This window comes from Octopus bimaculoides, chromosome 28 (genome assembly GCF_046866305.1).
Source record: "Octopus bimaculoides isolate indiv1 chromosome 28, ASM4686630v1, whole genome shotgun sequence".
NCBI lineage: Eukaryota > Metazoa > Mollusca > Cephalopoda > Octopoda > Octopodidae > Octopus > Octopus bimaculoides.
Window position 1 is genome coordinate 25331095 of NC_142955.1, and position 5859 is coordinate 25336953.

Genomic DNA, 5859 nt, shown 5'->3' on the forward strand with positions numbered 1-5859 from the left:
TCCATGTGTGAACATATTTATATCATAATTGGAAAAAAAAACAAAAACAAATCTGAATTTTTTTTCTTTTAGTTTTAAATATAAACTTCCATTTGTTTCCAATTGAAGCAAATTACTCCAACAATGTTTGCATTCCAGTAACAGAAGATTCTTTGGGTACTCCAAGTAAACTTTAATACTTTTTTTTTCCTCTTTTTTTTCCATGGAAAATTATTATTATTACCATTATTTAATGTCCATTTTCCATACTAGCGTGGATTGGATGGTTCAATAGGATTTGGCAAGCCCCTGGACTTCACCAAGATTCAACCTTAACATGTTTTCTATGGCCGAATGCCCCTCACAGTACTGTAGGAGGGGATACAAACGCTTCCAACACCCTCCCAAAAATGTAGGGGGGGGGGGGGGCTATGAAAATATTCTGAGGTCGCCTTTGCCTTTCAAAAAAAATTAATGAGAATCACTGATTTAGAACAGTGCATTGCAACCAGAATTTCTAGGCACACTGGTGTGCCACGGGGTGATGCTAGGTGAGCCACAAAGTGTCAGTCAAGCAGAAAGCAGCAATGAAAAATCAAAATGTCAAGGGAATAAGAAATTGTGTATGTGTATGCATGTGTGTGTGTGTGTGTGTGTGTGTGTGTGTATACCCTTAACGTAGTTCTCGGAGAGATTCAGCGTGACAGTGTAAAACAAGGCTGACATCTTTGAAATACAGGTACTACTCAATTTTGCCAGCTGAGTGGACTGGAACAACGTGAAATGAAGTGTCTTGCTCGAGGACACAACGCGTCGCCGGGAATTGAACTCACGACCTTACAATCACGAGCCGAATGCCCTAACCACTAAGCCACACACCTTCGCTTATATATGTATGTATATAGATAATTTCTTCCCCTCTATTTTTAGTTCAGGTGCGCCACCAAATTTTGAAAAGCATATAAGCAAACAGCAAGTGGAAAAGGCTGCGGAGCACTGATCTAGAATAATAATTGTTCAGCTCCTGCGGGTGTAGAGTAGCTGGACGTCACAGTAGTAACAAGCATTACCAAAGCATATTTCCATTTCAATCCTCATGACTCAACCAGTAGTGAACCGAGTACAATATCTCTCCATTTGAAATGTAATCGCTATGACATCGTCAACGCAACACTCGTATTTGGCCACACTCAAACGATTCTGTTTCACTTTCTGAGCAAATTTAGGTTTCTTTTTGTAAGAATTCATTTCGGAAGTATTTATCTGTATTGGCAGTTGGAATCAAACCAAAACTTTCATCAAAGTGCTGCAGGACATTTTCAGGAAATTTCATGAAAAAAAAACACACAGCTCCAAACTACTTGTTGACAGTAGAACCGGCAAAGATATTCCTTGGTCTTTACTGAAGAATTCTTCCTGCAATAGAAGAAAATATTGCAATTAACCATTTTTGTTATTAGAAGCATATCTTTACTTACATCGTTTTCAACTTCACATCACTATAGTCTTTTACTTGTTTTAGAACAAATCAACCACAGGACTTATTCTTTTTAAGACTCGTACTTATTCTATCAGTCTGTTTTGCTGAACTGCTAAGTTACAGGCACATAAAAACACCAGTATTAGTTGTCATGCGATAGTGGGGGGGAAAAAACAGACACACAAATATATATACACACAGACAGATATATACAATGGGTTTCTTTCAATTTCCATCAACCAAATCCATTCACAAAGCTTTGGTTGGCACAAGGCTATAGTAGAATTCACTTGCCCAAGGTGCCACGCAGTGGGACTGAACCTGGAACCATGTGGTTGGTAAGCAAGCTATGTATGTGGTTGGCATTAGGAAGGGAATCCAGCTGTAGAAACTTTTCCAGATCAGATTGAAGCCTGGTGCAGCCATCTGGTTCGCCAGTCCTCAGTCAAACCGTCCAACCCATGCCAGCATGGAAAGCGGACGTTAAACAATGATGATGACATATATATATAATAGCCAGTTGATCTAGCAAGTGGGGCCTCATATCAGTGAGAGGGGCCGGTGCGCATTGATGCTGTCAAGAGGCAGGCCCTGAAACAGCGCACATTCTCTCCTGATGACCCCATACACTTGCTGACTTCCGGTACACGGAGTTCTCAACTGGTAGCACTTGCATGTGTAAGTTGTTTCAAATCGTCCAACCCATGCTAGCATAGAAAGCGGACGTTAAACGATGACGATGATGATATGCACATATATATAGATATATATATGCATATGCGTGTATGATGCAACCAATCTTATGGTCTGCAATACCAACTTCAGGAAACCTGCCAGTCACCTAGTCACCTACCGCTCCGGCAGACACTCTAGCCAAATCGACTACATCCTCGCCAGAAATAGGGAAAGAGGGCGGCTTATAAATGCCAAAACCTACCCTGGCGAAGAATGTACCCCACAACATAGATTAGTAGTTAGCGACTTTGGGATCAAGGCAAAATGGGTGCCCAGAATTAGACAGGCTTGGAGAAGAAGGGTGTGGAAGCTTAAAGACCCTGCAAACGGACAGAGACTTAGAGACAAGTTACTTGAAGCATTTAACGAAATAGAAGGGGATATAGCATCATACAACATGGAAGACAATTGGAGATTTCTGAGGGACAACCTGTTGAAAGCCACCGACCAGATTTGTGGGTGGTGTAAGGTCCCCTCCCAACCCAGAGTAACGTGGTGGTGGAACAAGGAGGTAGACAGGGCTATTAGACAAAAGAAACAGGCTTGGAAGGACTGGAAGAACGGTGGTAGCAGGGAATTGTACCAATGTGCCAGAAGGGAGGCTAGGCGACAGGTTTATTTAGCCAGAGGGGAAGCAGATAAGGAAAGATTTGCCAATGTTCTGCGCCGTGAGGACCAAAGACTCGAGGTATTTCGTGTTGCAAGACAGTGTAGGAGAGAGAATAGTGATGTTGTAGGAGAGAAATGTGTTCGCATGGATGATGGTACGCTTGCATTAAATGAGGATGCAAAGAAAGAGGTCTGGAGATGCCACTACGATAGATTGCTTAATAAAGAGAATGAATGGGAGAAAGAGAGCCTGCCTTATGTCGACCCAATAGAGGGACCAGCTATCCGAGTTGATAGCACCAGGGTAGATAAAGCAATTAAGAGTATGAAGACCGGGAAAGCCCCCGGCCCATCAGGAATCACTGCAGAGATGCTCAAAATATCTGGCAGTGTTGGCTATAGCCTAGTCACCCGTATTACGAACCAGGTGATACACGAAGGAGTCATACCCTATGACTGGTGTAGCAGCATCATAGTCAACTGCTACAAAGGTAAAGGGGACGCTTTAGATACAAATAATTACAGAGGCATCAAGCTGTTAGATCAGGTTATGAAAGTTACAGAGAGGGTCATAGCCCAACTAATTAGGGAGCGAATCAATTTAGATGAGATGCAGTTTGGGTTCGTGCCAGGTAAAAGCACTACTGATGCCTTATTTCTAGTGAGACAGTTGCAGGAGAAATACCTAGCTAAGGATAAACCTCTGTACCTGGCTTTCGTGGACATGGAGAAAGCCTTTGACAGGGTCCCCCGATCCCTTATCTGGTGGTCAATGAGGAAACTTGGGATAGAAGAATGGTTAGTGAGAGCTGTGCGAGCCATGTACAGAGATGCTGCCAGTAAGGTGAGGGTTGGAAATGAGTACAGCAATGAATTCCGGGTAGAGGTAGGGGTCCACCAAGGTTCCGTCCTCAGCCCCCTATTATTTACCATAGTCCTCCAGGCAATCACAGAGGAGTTCAAGACAGGCTGCCCCTGGGAGCTCCTCTATGCTGATGACCTTGCCCTAATTGCGGAGTCACTATCAGAACTAGAGGAGAAGTTTCAGGTGTGGAAACAAGGTCTAGAATTGAAGGGCCTTAGAGTCAACCGAGCTAAAACCAAAATCCTAATAAGTAGGAAGGTAGATAAAACACAAACCCCTTCAGGTAGATGGCCCTGCTCAGTATGTAGAAAAGGAGTAGGTAGTAACTCTATAAGATGTACCCGGTGCAAGCTATGGACACATAAGAGGTGCAGCAACATCAAAGGCAGGTTAACTAGCAAGTTAGTTTTTGTTTGTGGCAGATGTTCAGGTGCAATAAAGACTGCAAACAAACAGGAAACAACTTCTATCTCATTCCAGGGTGAAAAACTAGAGGTAGTCGATAGCTTCCGCTATCTGGGCGACCAAGTTAGTAGTGGGGGTGGGTGCGCTGAAAGTGTAGCTGCTAGAATAAGAATAGCCTGGGCAAAGTTTAGAGAGCTCTTACCCCTGCTGGCGACAAAGGGACTCTCACTCAGAGTAAAAGGCAGACTGTATGACGCATGCGTACGAACAACCATGCTACATGGCAGTGAAACATGGGCTGTAACTGCTGAGGACATACGTAAGCTCGCAAGGAATGAAGCCAGTATGCTCCGTTGGATGTGTAATGTCAATGTGAATACCCGTCAGAGTGTAAGTATCTTGAGAGAAAAGCTGAACATTAGAAGCATCAGTTGTGGCGTGCAAGAGAGACGATTGCGCTGGTATGGACATGTGGTGAGAATGGAGGAGGATAGCTGCGTGAAAAAGTGCCACACCCTAACAGTTGAGGGAACCCGTGGAAGAGGTAGGCCCAGGAAGACCTGGGCTGAGGTGGTGAGGCAAGACCTTCGTACATTGGGCCTCACCGAGGCGATGACTACGGACCGAGACCTTTGGAAATGGGCTGTGCGTGAGAAGACCCGGCAAGCCAAGTAAGATCGTTGCCAGTGCCCCTGGACTGGTTCTTGTGCGGGTGGCACATGAGATGCACCATTTTGAGCGTGGCCGTTGCCAGTACCGCCTGACTGGCTCCTGTAGGATTTTCGAGCGAGATCGTTGCCAGTGCCCCTGGACTGGCTTGTGCGGGTGGCACATAAAAGACACCATTTCGAGCGTGGCCGTTTTCGTGCGGGTGACACGTAAAAGCACCCACTACACTCTCTGAGTGGTTGGCGTTAGGAAGGGCATCCAGCTGTAGAAACTCTGCCAAATCAGACTGGAGCCTGGTGTTGCCATCCGGTTTCACCAGTCCTCAGTCAAATCGTCCAACCCATGCTAGCATGGAAAGCGGACGTTAAACGATGATGATGATGATGATGATATATATATATATATATATATATATATATATATATGCATGACCACACAACTATTGACAAGTGCAGTTAAACAGCCTTTTCAAAAAAAAAAAAAAAAAGGCAAGCAATTCCTACAATAGAATTACATTAATTATTCAATGCCTGATTTCAGTTGAAGTCATGGATGAGATATCAAAGGAAAATTGCAAATATTGCTTGTACTGTATCCATTGTTATGTTATGCTGGTTTATGTTATCCTATAAAGCATTTTGAATCTGAAAGAGATAACCAAGAGTTCCAACCACATTCGTATCACGTCATTCTCACTCCACAATTTGTGGGATACTTTATGTCGTTATTATAGGCGCAGGCGTGGCTATGTGGTAAGAAGCTTGCTTCACAACAACATGCTTCCAGGTTCCGTCTCAATGCGTAGCACCTTGGGCAAGTGTCTTCTACTATAGCCTCAAGCCTTGTGAGTGGGTTAGGTAGACGGAAACTGAAAAAAAGCCCATTATATAAGACGGGTGGAGGCGCAATGGCCCAGTGGATAAGGGTAGCGGACTCACGGTCATAGGATCGCGGTTTCGATTCCCAGACCATGCGTTGTGAGTGTTTATTGAGCGAAAACACCTAAAGCTCCATATGGCTCCGGCAGGGGATGGTGGCGAACCCTGCTGTACTCTTCCACCACAACTTTCTCTCACTCTTACTTCCTGTTTCTGTTGTGCCTGTAATTCAAAGGGTC

General features: G+C 44.3%; 1 long non-coding RNA gene across 2 annotated transcripts in view; it reads right to left on the minus strand.

Moving 5' to 3' along the window:
- Positions 1–239: 239 nt before the first annotated feature.
- Positions 240–5859, minus strand: part of LOC128251131 (uncharacterized) — a 109865-nt gene continuing 104245 nt past the window's right edge. For both annotated transcript variants that reach the window (XR_016238740.1, XR_016238741.1), the window contains exon 3: positions 240–1395. This is a non-coding gene — a long non-coding RNA (uncharacterized LOC128251131). The remainder of the gene's footprint in view (positions 1396–5859) is intronic.